This window comes from Nannospalax galili, unplaced genomic scaffold (assembly GCF_000622305.1).
Source record: "Nannospalax galili isolate Female #2095 unplaced genomic scaffold, S.galili_v1.0 scaffold1845, whole genome shotgun sequence".
Taxonomy (NCBI): domain Eukaryota; kingdom Metazoa; phylum Chordata; class Mammalia; order Rodentia; family Spalacidae; genus Nannospalax; species Nannospalax galili.
Genome location: NW_008353595.1, coordinates 135,832 through 159,328, shown reverse-complemented (window position 1 = coordinate 159,328; position 23,497 = coordinate 135,832). Strand labels below are relative to the sequence as shown.

The 23,497-nt window shown below is 44.6% G+C and overlaps 1 protein-coding gene across 5 annotated transcripts in view; it reads left to right on the top strand.

Moving 5' to 3' along the window:
- The window catches only part of Mapk4 (mitogen-activated protein kinase 4), a 164,438-nt gene that overhangs the window by 53,694 nt on the left and 87,247 nt on the right, over positions 1 to 23,497 (top strand). Inside the window, exon 2 of one of the 5 annotated variants that reach the window (XM_029554847.1) lies at positions 16,724 to 16,809. The exons of the other annotated variants lie outside the window; for them this stretch is intronic. The gene's annotated coding sequence lies outside the window, so the exon portion shown is untranslated. The remainder of the gene's footprint in view (positions 1 to 16,723; positions 16,810 to 23,497) is intronic. 5 annotated transcript variants of the gene reach the window in all.

Below are 23,497 nucleotides of genomic sequence, written 5' to 3'. Positions count from 1 at the left end.
TAATAAATATCTATACTTTAAGAAGCCTCTACAGTGGTAGGTTTCCATATGGCTTGTACTAAAGGCTTGTAGTGTTGGTTATTCCTCTCCATATTCCTTCCTCTGCCCTGCCCTCCCCTCCCATTTCCGACTCCATTTAACTCTTCCTACTTCATTATTCCCCTTTCTTCCTTTGTATCACTGCATTCTACCTCCCCTTCAGAAGCACCCCCACATTCTACCTCCCCTTCAGGAGCACCCCCACATTCTATGGCCAGTTATTGATTTCCTGACCTCTGGATTTTCAAATTGAAGCATGCAGATCTAGGATTTCAAAGCTAACACCCAGCTTTGAGTGAGACATGCAGCACTTATCTTTTTGAGTCTGGGTTTCCTTACTTGGGATGATTGTTTCCCACTCCCCTGCCCCTTCTTGAACACATCCCACTATGGAAAGCTCATTGCTCATTCAGTTAGCCACTCCTTTGAAGGACAAATCCAACTTATTTGGAAACTTTCTTCTTTTGCACCTGAACTTGTATTTTTTTATGTAAATGCCATACACATATGCATGTATCAGGCTTGCATAAATTGGATCCACCTTCCACAGGCAGTCTTGCAAATGGTTACAATGAACCCACCTCTGTCTCCAGCCTTGCCTTGTTGGACTCTCTCCTCACTTCTGGTGTCTCCTGAAAATCTTAACTGTCACACCATTGACCTGTGGGTTGTGCTTACTCATGGAGCTGGTGCCTGTGGTCTCTAACTCTTAGAAAGATAATAATAGGCTTAAACATTACCTGGCTACATTGCAACCAAAACCTTTCCATTGATCATTCTTGTAGTTCAGATCAAACTGGGGACCCATACTTCATTTTCAATCTGTCTTTATTAAAATTCCCTTAGCTCTAATGCTGTTTGTGTTTTAAAATCATGGCTACAATGTGTCAGGTAATGCTTAAACCCATTTCTATCTTTGGAAGACTTATCTATATGAGGCAGCAGTGGCTCCTTTGGTAAGAGCAGATTCTTCTGATAGACTGGCACAGGTGCATGAGGGGATGTACTGGGGCCACTAAGACCATCCTAGATCTAAAGAGAGTATGCAAAGACTATTCTACAGAATACCATATGCAAGCTCGTGTGATGCACACTAACCTTCCACGATTCGGGCCCCTGGCCTGGGTACCTGCTTTCTGTAGCATGTTTCTCTATGTCCCAAGCTTGTTAAAGTCATTGGATATTACTTACACAAGAAAGTAAATGGAAATTGAGAAATGGCAAATGTATCATTTTAATTAGGCCATCTCCCTTGCACGAAGAAGGAATTATTTGAAGGATCACTTGAGAAGACTCAAATTTCTATAAACCTGAATCACATGACCCAGCTAGAGACTCCTAGTTTAAGGTGCACAGGCCTGATATTATATACTAGCTAGTCTGCAATTATGAGACCCTTCATGAGAAAAAAATGAAGCGATCAGCCACAATTTGCTTTGCTGTGAGTCATTATGTTTACCCAGCACTTAGAATTGAGTTTAAAAATCCTTGAATCCTTGACTCATTCAACAAGATGAGCAGATCTCGACCATTACTGACTTCCTTTTTCTCCCTGTCTTTCAATAACCCTCCCTCTCCCAGTATGACAGGCACACTCACCTTCCATAGAAACTCCCACAAGCTGGGTCTCCTTTCTGGGTTATCTTTAAACCATGTTATCCTTTGCCTAAAGCTAGGCCTGTTGACTTATGTTTCCCTGCAGTCCTGTCCCTCTGCACTGCTCCTGGGGGGATGAGACATAACCTGAGGCTGACAGGTTGGCAGGAGCCCGGGATGCTGGGCTGTGTCACAGTGCTACCAGCCATGACACAGAGAAGGGTGTTAGCCTTACGTGGAAATGCAGGCTGTGCAACTTTGGTATTTGGGTTGGCAGCAGTAGGCATGCATTTTGCTGTGCTGAGGCCAAATCACTTGCTGAATATTTATTTGTTCCAAAGATTATTTAGCTTTCCTCAGGAATCCAGGAGCTCCAGCCAACTTTCTTCCTTTGGCATGGCCTCCCCATGGGGAATGTGACTGACCCCTTCTCCCTTAATGATCATTGAGTTGCAAGTGTTATATCAGAAAAGCAAAATGGGCCCCAAGAGGACACATGACTTGCTGAGACAGCAGCAGAGCTAAGGCTAGAACTTGGAGTTTCTGACTCCAGATCCTGTGTTCTTTCCAGCAGAAGAATCTCTCAAACTTCTGGGGCAGGTTGTTACCTGAGGAACTTGTTTCATAAGATGCAGAATCTTGGGGCTGGAGAGATGGCTCAGCAGTTAAGGGCACTGGCTGATCTTTCAGAAGACCTGGGTTAAAATCCCAGCACCCACATGGTGGTGGCTGACAACTGTCTATAACCTAACCCCAGTTTCAAGGGACCTGATGCCCTTTTTTGTCCTCCGCAGGCACTGCATGACAAGGGTGCACCTATACTCAGTCAGGATAACACTCATACACATAGAATAAAAATTAATAATAAATAAATAAATAAGATGCAGAGTCTTGATTCTCCTCATCAGAAGTTTGGATGTAGATTTGGATCATCTACTGTACACCTGCATGTGGCTACAATCTGAGGTCACTGGTATACATGAGCTTACTCTACTTGTTCTCACCATGGAAGTGGTGCCATATAATTAGTTGTGAAGACTGTCATATACTATATTCATTTAAAAAACTGTACCATACAAGCCAGGCATGGTGGTGAATACCTATAATCTTAACACCTGCTTGGAGGCAGGATCCTTGAAAGCTGTTGAAGAAGAAAAGCAGCACTTCTCGCTAGCAGTGCACTGTGCTCTGTGCTGTTCAGACTTGCTTAATTACAATGGCTTTGTCATCTCCATTTTCCTGATTTAGAAACTGAGGTTTGAAATAGATAAATAGGTTCAACCAAGTTATGGAGCTGAGAGCCAAACCTTCTGACTATGCTCTTATGCCCACCCTGCCTTCCAGACATAAGCTCATGCCTGAGCTGCCAGAGGAAGGAAGGCCTGAGCAGGAAACAGCAGGGGTGAAATAGCAAGTATGCTTAAGTACGGAGGAGGTGGGCACTAAAGATGTCTAACTGGGAGTTGAGAGCTTTAAAAGCAGGGGAGAAACTAGGTCATTACCTGAATGCAGAAGCCAAAGCTGTGATCAGTTTGGGGAGAGACATGAGACTTAACTTTTTTTTCCTACTCAGAGCTGTCAGTCAGCAGACAGGACCTTAGATGGTAGGGAAAGTGAGTGGTGAGAATCAAGCTCTTTTTTGCTTGTTTTGTTTTTTGAGACAGGCTCTTACTGTGTATCTCCTGGCGGGCTAGAACTCATTATATAGACAAGGCTGGCCTGGAACTTTTTGCAGTCCTCTTGGTTTTGCCACCCAAGTGCTGGGATTACAGGTGTGCACCACCACACTCATCCAGAGAATCAAGTTTTTAATAACCAAAAGTGCAGGTGCAGCCACAATAAAATGTTCCCCAGAAGCGAAGCCTCCACTGTCACTACCAGGGCAGAGTGGCATAAATGTTTCTCTTACAGTTTCCCAGGTGTCCTTGACCTTCCCCTTCTCCACGTGCCCACAGACCTTCCCACTGGCATTATTCACCTGCACCCCACATTAGCAGATGCTGTAACTTAGTGATAGCCACTGACATTTACCATCTTTTGGCCCACAGGCAGGAGGGAAAGAGACCCATCCGCTGTCCACTTATTCTCAGTGGGCTATACTAGTAGGTAAGGCAGGATGAGAGGACAGAGGAAAAGTAGGACAGACAGCAGGAAGACGCCGTGGGGCCTGAGAGCAGCCAGGGGAACAAAGGACCCAAAAAGGCGGTAGGGAAAGGAGGCTTGACAGAAAGGCCTGGCATCAATCAAGGAGCAACTTTAGAAGCAAGAGTGGTGCTTCTTGTAGGCTCTGGGAAGGGTTCAGGATCCAGCCTCATCTCCCAGGAGCCTCTCAGGCATTATATATATATCAGAGGCAGTTGATGGTAGGGTCCCTTGGAAAGCAGGCTCTCTGACAAGATTCCAAGATTTATGGAAAGGGCATTTGTTGTGGGGGGAATGGCTCTTGGAATAAAGATTTGGGAACAGGAAAGGAGCGAGGGAGGTGGGACTGTGGAGAAGCTGGACTGGGATGAAGTCCCAGAAGGCTTATATGATACCCTGAGGATGTCTGAAGCTAAGGTAGCCTTCCAGGGTTCCCTGTGAAGGACTTTATACGCTCCATCAACTTGACCTTGGATGCAGGTCCTTGGAAGGGAGTGTGATCTGGAAGTGGCACTGAGCAGGACAATCCTACATGGGCACTGAGCATGGAGAGTGGTCTGAGGGCACAGCCCATGCAGCCAGGCCATAAAGTTTTGTTCCAGAATGGGACTTTAGAACAGACAGAACATAAGCAGGGATCACATATGAGGGAGGCCAGTGTTCCCAAGGTGGTTCATGATTGCTGGGGTGCAATTAGTGACCTATAGTGAGAGAAATGCCATTATATCAGGCACTGTCCCCAAAAGGCTTTTGTTTTCCAGGAACAGAGACCCTGGAGTGATTACGCCCTGTGTACACACATGGACACAGTTGTTAATTAATCTAGAAGACAGTTAAATGCATAGCAGGCCTGTTCTGCCTGGGAACAGGTGAGACTTTGGGCATCATTTGTCAGCCTTAGAGATTTCAGTTTGGAAATGGGTGTTTATTGCATCTTCTTTTTAGTATTCAAATTTGCCTTCATTTTTAATAAATGGTAAAGTTCTATATACCAAAGAATTGTTTTTAAATAAATTTCTTGATGATTTATTACCAGTAAAAATAACACAGTGGAGGCTGGAGAATAAGAGCACTGACTTCTTTTGCAGAGGACCAAGGTTCAGTTCCCAGCACCCACATGTCAGCTAACAACTATCTGTAACTCCAGTTTCAGGAGATTCAGCACCCTCTCTGACCTCTGTGGATGTTGCACGACATGGATGCACTCACATACATGCAAAATTAAAATAATAAATAAAATACTAAAAAAATAATAATACAATGGAGCAAATATAGTCTATAATAAATAATAAATAGATGGGTGTTCAGTTTGTCAGAGGTGGAGAAACCCCATGGGGTGAAGGAAGTTCCCCGAAGTCTCAGGCAGGGAGCATAATTAAGAGCCTGAATCCAGGTTAGCTGGCTCAGAGCTTAAAGCTGGTGTGGGGGTGGGGGGAGCATTGGGGCGCTACAGAGCCTTAGACCCCAGATGTCCCCATCCCTGTCCTCACTCATTACAATGGCTCCATCAGCAAATCCCATCTGGATTTAAGCCTGAACTGCCATCCTCACCTCCTGGACTACTTTAGTTGTCTGGACCCTCTCCATTGTCACTCTTAATTCTCCCATAACATTCTTCAACTTTTGGGTATCAGCCAAAGGGAACTTGTAAACGTACAGGTCAAATCGTATTGCTCTCTTGCTTGGACCACTTGGTGGCCTCCCAGGGCACCAAGGATAAAGTTTGAACTCTACTATGATGTACAAGCTCCTATTTGGTCTGTCTAATCCACCTCATTCCCTGTTCTGACTTCATCACCACTAGCTTCTTTCTGGAACAAGCCTTTTGCATTGTTTTCCCTAGATTTCCCTCCCGCCAGTTGATGATTGGCTTATTCTTACCTAAAATAATCTCGCCCCCAAGATTGCCTAACATATCACCTGTTTTTGTGTGTTACCTTCATGGCCTTAGTGCAATCTGATTTGTTTATCTCATGTTTCCTTACCACTTGTCTTATTGTAGTGGATGTTCCACTCAAGCAAAGATCTTTTTTCTGTTTTGCTGCTGTGTCTTGGGGACTCACAAAAATAGGGGCAAATTAGGCATGCATATTAGTTACCTTTTCATCATTAAATACTCAAGCAGGATACTCATGAAGATGAGAGGTTTATTTAACTCAGCATTATAGATGTTGAAATTAAGTGGCATGGGCACAGATGCTGCCGAGAGCTCCACCTTCCAATATCACCATATTGGACCAAACTGGCAACACCTGGACAATGCAGGGCAGATTCAAACTCCATCCAAACCACAGCTGCGTGTAATCAGCCTTTGGTGAGTGAATGAATAAGAATTTCTGAGTACGCTGGCTTTGTCGAGCCTGTTGTATAAATGAATGCAGAGCACAAAAGCAACTGTCACATTAGGACTTCCCAGTTACACGCCTAGATTTATGCAGTACATTATACCTTGTAAATAGATTAAAGTTCTAGGAGAGCACACTATTTAAGGAAAATCAACACGTGAGTAAGGTAGAGTACCCTCCACGCTGACACTGGGATTATTTCATGAGGGAGCAGGCTCTATGGTCATAGAATTTTTTAAAAATTTTGCAGTACAGCATGTGCTGAATGATCCTGTTTTCTTTTTTTAAGTTTTTATTTTTCATTTTATTTTAATTTTATGTGTATGAGTGTATTGCCTACATGTAAGTGCACCCATGTTGTGCAGTGCCTACAGAGGCCAAAAGAGGGCATCAGATCTCCTGGAACTGGAGTTGTGGATGGTTGTGAGCTGCCATGTGGGTCTGGGACTTGAACCCGGGTCCTCTGTAAGAGCAGCCAGTGCTCTTAACAGAGCCACCTCTCTCTCCCGCCCTTTTCATTTCTTAAAAATTGTCATATGTTCAGAAAACTCTGGAAGATTAGTTGGGGTTGTTCTTGATGTTGGAACTATTCTGTTTTTAAAAACATTTCTAAATTTTAATTTTAAAAATCTTTGTGGTGTGGGGGGGGCGCTCATTGGTCAGTCAATCTAGCCAAATCAATGAGTTCCATGTTCAGTGAGAGACCCTGTCTCAGAAAATAAGGTGGAAAACAAAAGAGTAAGACACTCAACATCAACCTTGGGTCTCCATACACACACACATATGCACACGTACCAGAACACGTGCATGCACCCACACAAACATGTACATCACTGCACACACATGCACACACAGAGAAATTGTGTTTGTTCTCTTATTTTTCTTTCTTAAAAATATTCTATTTATCATTTTTATTTTAGTATGAGTGCATTTCCTGCATGTGTGTAAGTGCACCCATGTCGTGCAGTATCCAAGGAAGTCAGAAGGTATTGGATTACCCTGGAACTGGAGTTACGAATGGTTGTTAGCATTAGCAGCCATGTGGGTGCTGGGACTCAAACCCACATCCTCTGAAAGAGCAGCCAGTGCTCTTAATGGCTGAGCCATCTCTCCAGCCCATGCTTTTCTTTTCAAATAGTACTAATGGCAAATCCTTTCATGGGCTTAAAGAATGATCACCACTTTTGTCTTCAGTCTGAATCCAAACTTGTATACTTTGGCCTGTGATTTCTATAAAAGTTGTGAGTCAGGTGTTTGGTGGGGGAGGTGCTACAGTTGTGATAACATGATTTTAAGGCAGCTCTTACAGGAGGTACAGTTGCCCTTGCTGGGGGGCATCTCCCACTCTCCTTCCTGGTGCAGCCACCTGGGAAGCTGTAGCCTTGGGTCTTCAGAGAACCTGTGCTCAGAATGGACCCTTGAGAGCACCCAAGGGCATGCTGGAAGAGTGTTGAGTCAGATGTCAGTTTTGTCAAGGCTCAAAGCCAGGCCACAGAACCCGTTTTTTTTTTGTTTTTTTTTTTGTTTTTTTGTTTTTTTATCTCAGCCTGTGGCACTGAATTTCATGCTAGAAGATGAAAAATGCATGAATATGAAACTCATATCCTGGCTGAGGTGTGCATGCCCCAGCAAGCCAGTGTGGAGAGACTCCAGCATGCCAGCAGGGACAGCCTGAAGCCCTGGGGCTGCCTAGACATTCAGCTCTCCTGTGCTTTCCTGAGCCAACTCAGCATGGGCTACTATCAAGTGCTAGAAACAGGGCAAGTCACAAGGAACTGAGTTCGTTCAGGAAAATGACATCTGCATCAGGGACAGCAGGCCTGTCTCCATGACCCTGGGAGACCAAGTTTGGTGACCAGAATCCTAGGATGTAATGGACAAGAAGTGCTGGATATGAACCACAGCAAGCTCCATCTCCTTCCTTGCCTCACCTTTGTGTTCTATCATTATCCTATCCTGGGCCCTCAGCACTGCTCATCAAGAGCCCCTTCCTAGTCTCCTTCCTGTAAGACTCACGGGAATCACAAAAATCTGTGAACAAATATGTCCCAAGTCCTTATCACATAAAGGACTAGGGCACAGACCACAGCAGAGGTCAGGGAGTAGAATCATAACCCATTCTTCATTGAACTTCCAGTTGAATTGGAGAGTGCAGGAGTGCTCTTGTGAGGAAGGTCAAGTGTAAGGCAGGAATATGAGAGTGGACCCAAGGCAACATACACCCATATAAAAAGCCAGGCTTGATCTGGGACTAGAGGTCTGAGGCTTATACAGTATTGGAGACCCTTTTAAAAAAGAGAAAGGGGGCTTGTGAGACAGCTCGGTATGTGAAGGCACTTGCCTCACAAGCCTGGTGACATGAGTTCAATCCCCTAGAACCCACAGGCAGAAGGAGAGAACTGACTCCACAAAGTTGTCCTCTGATCACCACGAATGCTGTAGCAGGCACACTAACACACATCATGCACATCCGCACAAAATAGTAACTTTTTAAAGAGATCATCTTTGGCTCCCTAGTAAGTCTGAGGCCAGCTTGAGATACACAAAACCCTTCTTCAAAAGAAGAAGGGAAAGTAAGCTGCTGGGACCACCCGCCCTGCCCAGACTCTGAAAAAGGAGCTTGTGAGTGAGCTGTCAGCTTAGGCTTCATCAGTTCCTGGTGTATTGGTCAGCATTCCACAGAGGAACAGAACTTAAAATGTGTGTTGCCTACATAGTATGTGTACATACACAGGCATGTATTTATATATTGAAATTTATTATAAGGATTCGGCTCTCATGGTTATGGAGACCGCACGAAGACCCAGGAGCCAAAGACCCAAGACTAGCTGATGTTGTAGCAGAAGTCTGAAGGCATCTGCTGCAGTATCCCCTCCAGTTTAGGGGAAGTCATTCTTTACTTCAGCTCAGGTCTTCAGCTGATTAGATGAGGCCTAGCCACATTATAAAAGGTGGAAGGTAATCTGTTTTACTCCAAACCCACTAATTTCCTTGCAAATATCATCCAAAACACCCTCACAGAAATATCCAGAATAATCCAGCCAGTTGACACATAAAATCATCCATTACACCTACTAAATCCACCTGTGGATACAGGGTTGGCACAGGGAAAGAGTGCCATGGACGAGATGGTTGGAGAAGGCTTCTTGGGAGAGGTGAACTTGAGAAATGAAGTGGGCTTCCTGGCGCTTGCTGTGCTTATGTTGAGCCACAGGATGGACTGAGGCAGGGATCATCAAGACTGCAGGAACTCTCGTTTCCTTCTTGTCTCCTCTCCCCTCCCATTCCTTTTCCTCTAAGTCTCATCCTGTCTTTAATTAAGCTTCTGCCTCAGGTTAAACCAGACATAGTTCATAGGAACTTACACAGGAGCTCCAGTAAATGAGTGGCACTGAGAAGGAACCACAGCCTCTGTTATGCATCCAGATAGCCACCTGTTCTAAAGGACCCAGCCACTCACTTGGTTCTTTGCTATTGTGTCAGGTGCATTCGTCATGTAGGTGTAAATGACTAAGAGTCCTCTGTGGTTACTGCACAGTGAAACCAGCCTTTTGGCTATCTACAGGCCCCCATCAATCTGCAAGACAAATGGCTGTTTTCATTTTCATAAGGGAGGGGAGCAGCTACCCTTTGCAGCCTTGTGCCTGCCTTCACTCCTTCATCTAGCAATGTGGCCTCCATCCTAACTCCTGTTTCTTCAGCTAGATTCTGCTGGGAACTCCCTCTATAGCCAGGGTCTCTTAAAAAGTACCTGACACACTATCTGAGAAGGTTCCAGTGACCAGCCATGTCCAAGGAGACCACAAACACTTCTTTCCTGCTCTGACTACCAGTTTCAGAGTTGACCTGGGCTCTAGAGGAACAAGGTGTCTCAGCCATGTTTCCCATTCCATGCCAACACCTGCCCTTGAGATCCTTCTCATCTGAAAGCAGAGCCCAACCCTCTGCAGCTAGGCTGACTTCACAAATTGGTTGCAACCATCCTATGCCTGCATTTAGCACTTTACAGTATTCAGCACTGCTTACTACAACCTGGCAGGGAGGGCAGGCATCACAATCCCATGCTAGACAGGTGGAGAGAGGCCTGGGACCCTGTGTTCATTCATAGCACCAGGACTTGAAGCTGACCCCATGCCTGAGACAACCTGAGTGGGAGAGGACACAGCCACAGGGTCTCGCTTGGCCTTCTGGTGGGATGTCATTCACAGGCCACAGCAGGGGCCTAGCTATATAGGGTCCTCAATTTCTTCAGGCCTGATGGGAGAATCTTTATGAAATGAGTGGAAAAGTCTGGCAACAACAGCCTTCTCCCTGATGTGTTAGTTTCTGGTGTGAGCCCACAGGGCCTGCAGTGTGTGGATGTTAGTGTTAGACAGACTAGGAGAGGTGATGGGGACCTTGTCCTAAAGCAGAGGAAGCAGAGATTTAGTCAGCAGGGAAGAAGCTTTCCCCACTAACCCCCCATCTGTTCCCTGTTGGTGACTGCTGGTATTCTCTCTGAGGTAAGTTTCCTGAACAATGGGGGCTGGGGCAGAGGGGAGGCTTGGTTCCCATTGTAGCCCTCCCCAGATGCCAAGTTGCAGCCAGCTCGGCTAATTGGCAAGAAAACGAAAAGCAAAAAATAGTGCAAATCTGTGAATTAATAAAACAGCCTTCAAGCAGCCGCCAAAATGTGTACAAATCATGAAATAATTAGAAGTGTGAAGAATTCCACCAGGTTGACTGCTTCCAAATCCAGCATCTGATCGCTTTAGGAGGCCAAGGGCTGGCAGGCCTGAGGAGTATAAATTCTTTCCATTGTGTTCTGATCTTACCTCCCTGAGAGCCTGGGTTCCCTTGAAGTCTTTTTCAAGGTTCTGACTATTTCCAAGGACCTGCTAGAATCACACAGGAACCTTCTGGGGGACTTGAAAAGGTTTGCAACACTTTGTCCAACAGCATCTTCCCTCTTAGAATAAATAAGGCTGTAAGATTTCTCAAAGTGCTTTTGGGATCCATGGTCTTATTTTATCTCACTCTCAGCAAATGTTTTTCAAAATGTTTGTCAGAGGAGGAAACTGAGGCTCCAAGAGAGGTAACATACCAGCTCCAGGTTGTGCTTAGCAACAGAAGTAGGGCTAGAAGCAGGGTCCCCTGTCAACCTCTCTTCTCACCCATGCTCCTCCTTTGGCCTCTCCTGTATCTCTCAGCAGGGCTAGACGTTTCTGTATCACAGGTCTCTTGGCTGACAGCCCATTTCAGATCTGTTTGGCCATGATATCAAATTTAGATATATAGTTCAAACACATTTGTTTGCTTAATAAACTGAGGCTCAGGCACCTGCAGTTCGTTGTTCATTTTTCATCTCATTTCATATCCAGATTGATCTGGGGAGAAGAAATGTGTCATTCTCCTTATCTCTTGGGAAGCATTAGAAATGGATCTCAGGACTTGAGTCTTATTGTATACCTGGAGGGGGAAGGTAGGAACAATATGTGCTTAGAGTTTCATCGTCTGGGGTTTCTTGAGGGTAAGTGCTCAAGTTCACTAACACACAAGAGGGCCTTGCTCAGCGCTGAAATGCAACACACCCAGGGCTGGAGAACAGAACCCAGAGAGAATCATGTAACGAGCTTGACGTGTGTGGCTAATTCCCAGCCGGCAGCAGAAAGCTCCTGAGAGGATGGAGTTTACACAGTTTGCAGCCAGATTGAGCAAACAACAGTGTGATTAAGTTACACGCGTTGGTTGGCTCCATAACTGGAATAGAAAAGTACATGTTCATTTAGGATGGAAAGTTTTCAACAAGCAGTTGCTACTTGCACAGACTTGTCCCTGTCCTCAAGTTTAGCCATCAACAAAGCAACCCATGGGAAAGTGAGTCAGAGGGACCTAACTACAGCAGCTTGGCACAAATGCAAAATGAGATTTGGCTCCTTTGCTCAGAAATTATTGGGAATTCAAGGTAGTGATGAGTGTGTCAAATCGTGTGTGATCCTTCTGTGTGTGTGTGTGTGTGTGTGTGTGTGTGTGTGTGTGTGTGTGTGTGATATGCCTCAAAGCTAGCCCAGGTTGGAAGCCAGAGGAGGAATGGGGTAGGATTGTGGGGTTGAATGGTCCTAAATGATCCAAATGCTGCCCTGTTGGACTCATACCTACAGGAGTGCTTGTATTACAGGGAGATCTTGTCTTGATTCTGGCAGCAGACTCAGTTCTTGTATTCCCCGCAAAAGAAGAATTCAGATAGACACAGTAGTAGAGTAAGTAGCCAGGAGTTTAATTAAAGCAAGCAAGGAGGCAAGAACGCACTCTAGTGAATGAGCAGGCTGGGCTGAGCACCACTGGTTCCCTGAGCTTGGCAAGCATGGGGCTTGTATTTCTCGTCTCCCTGTTATCCCTTCCCTTGTGCCTCCTCCAGCATGGGCATTTTCTCAGAAGCTCATTTTACCTAGAACTCAGTTCGTTTTTAGTAGATATGTAAGATGTAAGAGTATGTCTAGGGGTTTAAGTACTCCTGAAGTTAAAAAAGTTCATGAAGGGCAAAGGTAACAACACTCTGCATGTTCCTTTATTTGGCTCAGCTGGAGAGACCACCACCATCTTTAAATCCTATGTTCAGGGTTCTGGGCAGGTCCATCTATGATCACCATCACCTATTGTTATTATCTCCTGTTTGGTGGGGCATTGGTCAGTCCTTCCTAGACCTAACTTCCTTTCTAATAGTTTGTTGTACAGAATCTCAGAGCAGCAAGTGTTAAGAGCTGCAGGCAGCAATAAAACTGAGGCCTCAGGAGTCAGCCTCAAGTGGGGAGTTTTAAGACTGATACCTAATTCATCTGTTTCATATCCATAAATGACTGCATAATGATCATGCCTTCACTGTTATGAATACATTAGTCCTGTGTGAATGCCTTAACATGTTAAGGGTTTGAGTGAAAGTTATATACACGAGTTATAAATGCTGCCGGAGTGCCATGACTTGAGTGAAAGTTATATACACGAGTTATAAATGCTGCCGGAGTGCCATGACTTTAAGGAAGATGGGATAGGGCAAGCCCAACCCTCAGGGCCTTCAACCCAGTTGGATCCTGCCTGGGTCACTTTGTTTTGGATGAATGTTGAAATACTATGAAGCTATTTCATCTCTATTTCATCTTCTCTTTGTGTCTAGACCAACCTCTGCCTAGCCATCCTGGAGATTCAGGGTTAGGAGGATATGGGTGCAGAGCTGACCAGTCCTCTGACCACAGCAGCCTGCCTAGCTGTATCTTTTTATCATGTCATTACACAGAGCCTCCTGCTCTGTGCTCGTCTGTAGCTTCCACATTGGTTTTCCTGTCTAGCAGTTTCACTGGCTCTGTAGCCTCCCTGGCATTCATGGCCCCTCCTTCATCCCGTCTGTACTCAGATGCAAAGTCCTGTAATTCACAGTCACGGCTCCATATTTACCAGTTCACGTGCTTCCCAAACTTGATTTGTATGCCTAGGGGAGTGCTTGTGGTACTTTCACAGTTACTTGTGAGCAGGCCCAGAATGGTGAGCAATTTCACCAATGCAACATGACACTGCCCAGCGAGGGCAGACTGGTTGACACTTCCTTCTTGTTTTCAACTCTCTTACTAGAAATAAGTGATCTCATGGTCTATTTAATGTCATGTTTTTATCTTTTTATTGATTTTGCAGTTTGCAACAGCCTTTAAACACAGTACTGAAGTGTTACCTGTTAGTTCTAAGTGCTGGAAGGCTACCATGTGCCACATGGATAAAGTGTGTGCTACACACCTTCAACTAAAAATGAGTATGTTATTATTGTGAGGGTTAATGAGAAACGGTGTGAAACATCCAGAAAAACAAAGAGGAAATGTACCGATGTGTCCACAAGGCATTGGTGTGACTAGAGAAGCTTGGAAGAAAATAATCTGTATTCCCCTAAGGGACAGTGGCTTAGTGTTCACTAATTCAGTGTTCACAGTGACTTTTTAGAACATAGCAGCCACAAATGACAAGGGTCACCTATAGAAATGATTTAAAAATAATAAAGCTGAGCTTCTACAAAGTATCCCACACCTTCAAACCCTTCGGAAGCTTCTAGGCTCCCCTCTCTTCCCCTATTTCCCTTTAAATCAATCTGTGTTTTAGTTTTGCTACACATCCAGACTCTACCTTCTGATATCCCTTGAATTCTTTTTTTTTAGAACTCTCCAAGTGTGGCAGTAAGTCCTGTCAGAGTAGAGAACTGTTGGTCTACACAGCGTCCTTCCTGAGGAGGGGAACAAGGGAGATATGCAGAAACCAGATGTGGGAAAAGTGAATATAATGTACTTGCTGGTAAATTCCTAGCCCAGTAGGAAGTAACACCACAGGACTCTCATCAGCAAGGAAAGTGCTCACCTCCTCAGGGTTGTGAGAATCAGAGATGTTTGGATGATCACACCATGAACTTGGACAGTGCCATGTGTATTAGATGTTCACTGCATCTGAGAGGCATCACTGCTGAGGGCCTGGCAGGCCATTGCTGTTTTGGAAGCTTCCAGTGTATCCTCAGAAGATCAAACCTTTCATGCTACTGAGGGGAGAGAGCAAGATTTCAGGTAGCCCTGGAGGAGGTGCCCTCTAAAGGCCACCTTCCTGCTGCAGAACCTATGGGCTTTCCTGTCAGTTTCATGTGGCTCAAGTGATGGAAGATGGGGCTCAGCAGCCCAAAGACTATGGATGTCCTGGGGAGCAGTAGGCTGTGTACGCACTGGCTGCAGTGCGTGGGCACCTGTGTTTCTTCTCTTCCATTGGAAGAAGCCAAATTCCTTCTTGTAGTTGTTGCTTGATTTTCAAATAATTAGATTTGCAATTTTTCTGTGTGTTTGTAAGAATCTGCCATTCTGGGGCCCAATTCAAATGTCACCTTTGCCTATCCATACACTAAGTCCAATCTTTCCTTCCCTCTCTGAGTCATTTCAACATCTCCTCTTCCAGTGTGATCTCCCTCACCTTTTCTCTTTTGTTCCTTCATGTTCTGTACTATTCTGTGTCTCATTGTGGATATTTGTGAATTGTGTTAAACATCACTGGACTTTAATCATTCCGTAGCAATGTAGGTTTATGAGTATTCCCATCTTTTTAAAAAAATTTTATTTATTATTTTTATTTTATGTGTATGTGTGTATTGCCTGCAGGTAAGTAAGTGCACCCATGTCGCACAATGCCCACAGAGGATAGAAGAGGTCATCGGATCCCCTGGAACTGGAGTTATGGACAGTTGTTAGCTGCCATGTGGGTGCTGGGATTCGAACCCGAGTCTTCTGCAAGAACAGTCAGTGTTCTTAATCGCTGAGCCATCTCTCCAGCCCCGAGTATTCCCATTCTTATTATTATCTATTGACCTGATGGAGTAATTTAATGAGAGCCCCAACAAAGGTTACAGTTTTATGCGTGGGTCCCTGGACAACAGGGTCATGGATGTGCCTACGTCACCCTGTGACCCTGAATATGTCTATTCTGATGAGGGAAGGGTTTGGTTTATGGTGTGAAAGAGGAGAGAAGGAAACCAGAAATCCTTCTGGAGTCTAGAGGTTCCTCAAAGGCATTGGGGAATCCTTTTCCTGAAAATCTTTAGGGGAAAAGTGACATCCATCTGTCTTGAATGATTACCTGGAAACAGTGGCCCTATGAGACTGGACAGTTATTCTCACTCAAGCATCCTGGGCCCAATCAGAATAGTCTGGTCTCTGGGCTGTGTAGCAGAAGGGTCTGATTAGGTCCTGTGTCCTGCTCCACTAGACTTAGATATCCTAACAAGTTACTGACTCAGAGAATGTTCTAGGCATTGTTAGTACATTTGATAACACCATGGCTCTGAGGACTTGATTCTTGTCAGAGACTTCTTGTTTGATGGCTCCCCAGCTCAAGCCGCTTGGACATGTTGCTGCCTGCTTAATATTACTGAAACACCTTGATTTTATAGCTCAGGCACCTTAAATGGCTTCATACTGCTGATAAAATTAAATTCTTTACATCTTATCCTGAAGTCCTTCAGAGCATAGAATTCATCTGATACTCCTTTGTAGTCTACTCAGAAAGTCTGAGGTGAGGGATGTGGGGGTTGGATCTTATCTCTCTAGTCGCTGTGGAGAAATACGAGACTGCAGAATTTTCTTTCAAACAGCCAACACTATGTCCTAAGGGAGAAGGAAAACAGTCTACTATAATCAGGGGTCCATGGCAGTGTGTAGCTTTGTCTGTAAGTGTGTGGGGTATTAGAAAGAATTCTGGGACGGGATGCAGGTAGTTTGAGTCAGGAGGCCATGGGCAGGGGACAAGGTAACAGCAGGTAGGGTGAAGGTTGAAGTTCGGAATTTGTTTTTTCCAGGACATTGCCATTCTTAGACAGATGTGCCTTTGTATATCTCTCAGGTGCTCCATTTCTCTTTCTAAATATGCCTGACAAAACCTAGCACCTCTCTTACTTTCAGCCTAAGGCAGAGAAGAGCACAGTGTTCAGAACAGTGCTTGTTCCCAAGGAGGGTGGGGTACGAACAAGTGGCGCTGTGGTGCAAGTGCTATTTGCCTGGTGTGTACAGTGTTTCCCTGCATGACTGTCTGTTCTGTTTTTGTTTTTTGCTCTCCAGAAAAATTGAGGGATATGTGCTGTCAGACTTGGTCCAGGATAAGTAAAGCCAGTTCTAGGATCAAGAAACCTGACTGGTTCCTTATGGTGAGTTGGACAGGGTTAGCTGAACATGGGTAGGAGTTGGTTTCTCTGAAATTCCTTGGCATTATTTCATTCATTGATTAATGGCATGGGTCGCACCCTGCCTTGTATTTGAATAAGACCTCTTATTGGTATATCAACTCTTTTAGAGTAAGGGTCACCGCTCATCAATTTTTCAATCTCTCAGAGGCGTAAGAGGTATATCTCTGATCTGAAACAACCAGACTCCATTCCTAATTGGCAAGCCAAGGGACCACCCAGAGACCAGGAATTACTAAGGATGAAAATATATTGGTTTAATATCCAAATAATAATATTCCCATTATGCCCATGTACTTCAATATTTCTGATATAAATTCTTGAGGCCTAAGACCATGAGTCAGCCTGCCACTTCCCTTCTGTGTGATTAAATGCAGGTCATACTAGATCTTGCATATTCCAGAGCCATGATTCTCAGCCCCCACTGCACATTAGAATCTGCAGGAGAGCTCTTAACCATCCTGATGGCCAGTCAGCTTTCCAGACCAATTAGCTGAGCCTCTCTGGGGGTGGGATCCAGGCATCCGTATTTGTCAAATGCCTCAGGCAACTCCAAGGGAGCAGCAGCCACTCCACTACTAAGCACAAGCTATTTAAGGGCAGAAAACTTGCTTTATTAATCGCTGTCTCTCCAGAGCTTCATGTAGTGCTTGGCACAGAAGGGTTCTCAGTAGCTGTCAGCACCTCCTATCAGCATCTCTTCATAGATGTAAAAAACTTCAAACAGCATCACTCTAAACCAAGCCCAGAGCCTGTCCCCCTTCCAGTTTTCTTGTCTCACTATTTTTCAGCCCTATCCAAGAGTATGAACCAGAAACAGGATTCATCCTTGATTGTCCACAGCATTCCAGCCCTTCACTGTGCTTGGGATTTTACATACTATGCCTTTCTCACATATGTCAGTGCATTTAATTCCATACCCATCAGCACCATTCAAGTTTGAGATGCTGCCACCAGTCCCTCAGACTACCTTAACAGCTCCTGAACCAGACTCCAGCATAGATCCCAGGCCAACCAAGCTAGTCTCCACTCAGTGGTCACAATTATCTCTTCAAAATGCAAATGTGATCCACTGATTAAAACATACCCATGGCTTTATATTGCTATTAAGGGACACAGACTCCCTCATCTGACCCACAAGATACCATGGTCTGCTCCATGGGCCACTGTGGTCTAGACTAGGTGCCCCTAGTCTAGTCCACAGTGCCCCTGAGGTTGGGTCCACAGGCCCCTTTGGCCTGGTCTACAAGGCCCGATGGGCTGGTCCTCACAACCCCATGGACTGATCTACTTTCTCAAGTCTCAATCTACTTTACTCTGCCATGGTCTTTGCACTCCATCCGTTAGTTTTCTCACTCTTCCTGAATTCTCTCTCCCTCCATTCTTGGAGCCTTTGTGCAGCCATTTCCCCCATCTAGAATATTCTCCCTATTTCCTTTTCCCTCTTTTCCTAGTTAATTGCTGCTAATCATCCATTTCTTGACTTAAGGACTCCTAACTTGGTGTGGGCATCTTAGACTCTAGCCAGAAATGCCTTGTCATTTGCTCTCAGCATCACATTTACATCTGTATGAATGTCTTCCTCCATCAGTGGCTCTCCTTCCATCCCTGTGATTGTCTGGTCCATGCCCCTCTGCTCACCTCATTGAAGCCCATGAGGGCAGGGGCTATGGCTGACTTCGCTCAGCTTGGCCCCAGTGCTGAGCAAAGGGCAGGGCCACCAAGAAAGGGCTCAGTCAACAGTGGCTGACTGAACTCAGTGTTTTTGCAGAACAGCCCAAGACCTCACTGGTCTTGTTCTGCAATCAGGTAGCTTCTCCTGCTTCTCTTCTCTCAGGAGAGGGGTAGGTGGGGGTGGGAGTGGGGCGGGGAGATGCTTCTCCTTCTTGAGACCCATGTGGTTCCTAACAGCACAGTTATGTAAAACAGCCCACATGACATGTCTGCTTAGCCCTATTTATAGCAGCCTCCTAAAGATCTATTAATATCTACATCCATCTATTGCTTTCTTCTGGCAACCTTTTGATGATGCTTCTTCTCCTAGAACTTCCCCAAAGCTGAGTTACTGTCCTGTTGTGTATCTTCTGTTCTGCCCCTTTGGCTTACAAGGGTTTGTTTTGTTTTGTTCTTGCTTTAACTTTTATTATTATTATTGTATGTGTGTGTATGATACATGTCTGTGGGCATGTGTGCCATGGTGTGCATGTGGATTTAGAGGACGACTTAGTGGAGTCAGTTCTCCTTCCACCTTTATATGGGTTTCAGGGATAGAGGTTTCCAGGGCAAATGTCTTTACCCCCTGAGCCATCTCACCCTCCAGGGATTTTGCAGTTGTTCTTTCTCATTTTGAATCTCACATCACAGTCTCATGTCACTAAAGTGCTTCCACACATTTGTGTCTGTGGTCTCCCCATAATCCTGGGCCTAAGTGTTGTATGAGGGAAGATCTGTGCTTATAGTTGGGAGTACAAGGTCCAAGATGAATCTCTTGGCTTCCATCACAGCCTCCTGGTTGCCTCTACTGCACCTCTAACCTTAAATCACTGGAAATAAAACCCTGCCTCTCAATACTTGTTTCCCTAAAACAATAGAGATAAATTCAACTAGACCTCAATTTCCTGATTTTGTGACATTTTCCATCTCTGTACCTCATTTAACTGATTATATCAGACTCTTGGACTAGATTATTGAGACTATCTCAGTAATAATAATGATAACAGCAACAATAATGGTATAATCATATTAGCTGACATTTATTAAACATATAACATGCCCAAGCACCAATTATTTCACATATATTCTAATCAGTGCATTTTAAAATTATTTATTCTCTTCTATAGGCAAACAAAGGAGAACTTTTTTATGTTCCTGTTGTATAGATGTTGAAACTCACAGTGAGGTAAAGGCACAGAAAGTGGCAGAGCCAGGATTTGAACCTTGCTTTTTTTAAAAAATTATTTTTATGTTATGTGTACGAGTGTTTTTTCTGCATATATGTAAGTGCACTCATGTTGCACAATGCTCATGGAGGCCAGAAGAGTGTGTTGGATCCCCTAGAACTGGAGTTATTGACAGTTGTTAGACACCATATGGCTGCTGGGAACTGAACCTGGGTTCCTCCAAGAGCAGCCAGTGCTCTTAACCACTGAGCCATCTCTCCAGCCCCAAGGCCCTCACTCTTAACTAGCTCATGTAGAGGATAAGGAACAGGCCACTTCTGTATACCTTTCACTGTATACAATATGAGAAAGCCCTGTGACTTGGTGCAGAGACTCCTAGGACCGCTGTAGCAAAATGTCACAGCCTAGGTGACTGAGCTCTGGGCTAGTAGGGGTAGTCTCTCTCAAGGCCTCACCTTGGTTTACAGATGGCTGTCTTCTTTCTGGATCCTCCTGTGGCTGCGCCCCACCCTTGTCAATGACATTATCTTCCATTGTAAGGACATCTACCATATTGGATTAGGACAGACTCTAATGATTTCATTGTACTTTGGTTATCTCTTTAAAGGCCCTGTCTCCAAATACAGACACATTCTAAGGTTTAATATCTGAACTTGAAGGACACGATTTAGTTCTTCACAAGTGGGTTTTGTGCCCTTTTAAGAGCACCTTGTGTACAAAGTGCCTTGCTCCCTTACTGCTGGGTCCTTCCCTTCTCACTGCCAGTTCTAACTTCATACCCATCCTTCTATTCTTGGTCAGTGATGGGGTTCGAGGCTCTGCTGGCAACATGTGAGCAACATAGGGTGGAATCATCTGTTTGGCAGCTATTTCTAGAGTGGAAAAAAGTCACTCCCTCATTTTGATTGCTCATGGCATGGTTTATATATAGTCCTTCAGTTAACATTGGGGGCCGTGAAGTCTTAGAAAAATATTATGATACATTGCAGCCCTTCAAACTTGCATGGCATATTTACCCAAGGATGTTAGCTTGCTTTTCGAAAGTAAATTTATCCTTCTGAGTGGGCCAGCCTTTTCCTCCCCTTGTAGCTAGCTAGGGAAGACACCAGCATGTTGAAAACAAATAGCAACAGGTCATTCAGAGATGCTATGTGCTTCTGTCCCAGTAGGTTCCTGAATTTCCTGCTAAGCCCTTCACTTTCTGGGAAGCTTCCCCTAAGTCTAAGCCTGATAGAAGTGAACCACACAATTAGAGACCAAGAGAGTGGCTGAAGGGTCAGGATGCTTTAGTACAGTGTATACAGTTCAGAAGGTGTGGAAAGAAGCCTGAGAGTCTTTTTAGAGAAAGAGCCAGTTCCAGAAGGAAGAATCATGAAGCAGTACAGTGACTTCATATGTGAAAGCCTGGGTTCCCGCCCCAGACACTGCATCCTGCATGCCTTCCCCAGACAACGAGCCAAGAACAAGCCTCAGTACATGACCTTCAACTTTTATACCACCCTGGATTGTACTTAATGAATCCCATTCTCCAGATGAGAAACTGAGGCTCAATAATGCTGAAGAGACTTCCCAGGTGCCATACTGGGAAGATAGGACTCCAGCCCTCTCTGCCCCTCTGTAGGCATCACAGAGGTGGAAGAACCCCTGTGGCATAATCTGGGACTGTCATGCAGTAGCCAGGTAGACAGGGGAGAACAGCTGCCTCCTATGTCCAGAGGAAGTGCCCTGATGCCCAGACCTGAAATGACCCTGCCTCTTCAGAAACCTGAGGACTGGAGAATGGGGCTCAGCCCAGCCTGTGGGTAGAAGTGAGCAGCCTTGACGAAAGGGAAGTAATTCCCGAGGGCTGATGCCAAGCTTCATGACTGCCAATGGGAGTGAACCAGAGAAACAGAAAAATTTAAACCTGAGCCAGACCGGTTAAGTTCCAAGACATGAATCCTCATCTGCCTGTGCACAGTCTGCCTTCTAAGAGAACTCTTCTCTATGGCTGTCAGTCGAGTGGCCCTGAGCACGTGTTTTATTAAGTGGGTTGAGGGAAATGAGAAAAGGCTAGGCTCTTAATATATAGTCACTTCCATGAACTTTTTTTTTTGAGGCAGAGTCTCATCAAACTCATGATCCTCCTACCTTTGTCCTTCTTGAGCACTGATTAAAGGCATGTGCCTCTGTTCACAGCTTTTCCTAAATTTCTTATGGTTGCAAAATTATGGTGTGCAGAAAATTCTGGAGAAAACCTCAGATAATTCATTGTAAAGGGGAAAAATTCTGGGGGCTAACAACCCTTGCTAAGCCCAGTTCCAGGGTATCTGATGCTCTCTTCTGACCTCCATGGGGATGGCATGACACAGATATACTGACACACATGCAGGCAATGCACCCATGCACATAAAATAAAAACAATAAAATATTTTTTTTAAATTCCATAATCTACCACTGGCAAAGTAACCATCAAAACATTAAAGCCGCTCTTTCATGTTTTATAATCATTTTTAAAATGAGCATAAAAGGAGCCAAACTATGCACCATTTAGAAATCTTTTATCACTTAATGTTATGACATGCATATTTTCAAATACTTTAATGTGATTTAAAATTTCTTATTACATTCGTGTGTGTGTGTGTGTGTGTGTGTGTGTGTGTGTGTGAGACATACCATAGCACATATGTGGTGGTGTCTGTTCTTTCCTTTCAGCACATGTATCCCCAGAATCCAACTCAGTTTCTTAAGCATGGCAGCAGACACCTTTACCCGCTGAGCCACCTCACCACCCCCTCATGTGATTTTTTAAATCTCCCCCCTCATTGTGCCATAATTTGATTTCTCCCTGTTGGGCATTGGGAGCGTTGGTAGTTAATCCCCTCGATCAGTCACCTAGTAGGATAGATACCCTTTAGGAACCTCAGAACAACAGGACCAGTATCTATCTTGGGAATTCTATGCTATTTATATATTAACCCCTCTGTTAATGATTATCCCTAATATCAACTAACCAGAGGTCTGAATTAGTGTCAGCAGCTGGTATTTATAGTCACCTCACATTCCTTTGTCCTTGTAATAGAATCAGTTCAAATGGCTCACAAACATTCTATTCTAGAAATGAGCTTTAGAGGAAGATATTTTACCTTGGGCATCCTGGGCAAAGCCCCATGTTGCTTACATACATCCACACACATATGTGCTCTTTTTATATACACATATATTTACCCAAAGGCCAAGTAGCAAAACCAGCTACACTGGGAAGTTCAGAGATGCACTACAAAATAGGTTTTTTACCCCCCTGGGGTTCATATCTGCAGTGTGGCTGTTCACAGACTGGGCTGTCACCTGGGCTCATAGCAAGAAAACTTGGGCTTATATCCCAGTCTGCATTGGCTCTAGTTTCTAGAATGCTCTTGTTTGTGAATAAAATTATATGGATGGTCTTGCCAAAGGAGCAGGAATCATGGTGCTTGCATCCCTCTCATTGGCCTTGCGCACACACACACACACACACACACACACAAGTGCCTGAGCAACCAGGGAAGGCAAGGAAGGTCGACTTAAGACTGTTAGACCAGGCTTCCTTCCATGAACATATCTAGAAAAATAAGAAAAAGACAAATGCCCTATAACAAGATTATTTAAAAATTTACAAATCATGTTTATCTTAAATTCGCTAATGGCAAAGATAATTGTCATTTTTAGAACCATATAAATTGTTCTTGAAAAACAAAGCTTGAGAGAGAAGTCCTATTTGTGACACTTTCCTT